The sequence below is a fragment of the Trachymyrmex cornetzi genome, unplaced genomic scaffold, assembly GCF_001594075.2.
Source record: "Trachymyrmex cornetzi isolate Tcor2-1 unplaced genomic scaffold, Tcor1.1 scaffold138, whole genome shotgun sequence".
Taxonomy (NCBI): Eukaryota; Metazoa; Arthropoda; class Insecta; order Hymenoptera; family Formicidae; genus Trachymyrmex; species Trachymyrmex cornetzi.
In genome coordinates, this window is record NW_017295960.1 from 760976 (window position 1) to 761572 (window position 597).

A 597-nucleotide genomic window follows, 5' to 3' on the forward strand; every position below is an offset into this window, starting at 1 on the left:
GCGCATTGGCACTGCCAATCGAACACGCTCTTGACACTGAGTGCAGCCAGTGCACCCCAATCGAAAACGCTATATAACAATAACAATTAATAACTCGGTTCGCAGTAGTGCAAAAATGCGTAGAATGATTTTATCAACCTTGAGGAGGTTCAACCTCGTATGTACATACATTATTACGTAATTTGTAATTTAAAGATACGTTTCATGATGCATTTCTTGTCGAGATTTGTCTCAAATGTGCAATTTACACGAAGATGTTTGGAACAAAATTTGGAACTTCGTCAAATTCTTTAATTTTTGTGGTAACATTTAAATTGAGCAAGGTAACGCAAGTTTGTGATGTTTTGTATAATATTTTGATGGAGAATTAAATAACTACTTTAGTTGAAAGAGGAAACGTCTTTGAATGAATTGTAATATAATGATTTCATTTAAGAGGAATTTAAACCATTTGGATTGGAATAGGAAAATTCTTCAATAAGTATACGTATATTTAGATTTCATTATATAAAAATTAAAGATAGTACTATTTGGATTAAGTAAATAATAAATAAAGATAGTATCACTTCAGTTTTACTTTTCATTCTGATAGTAGAA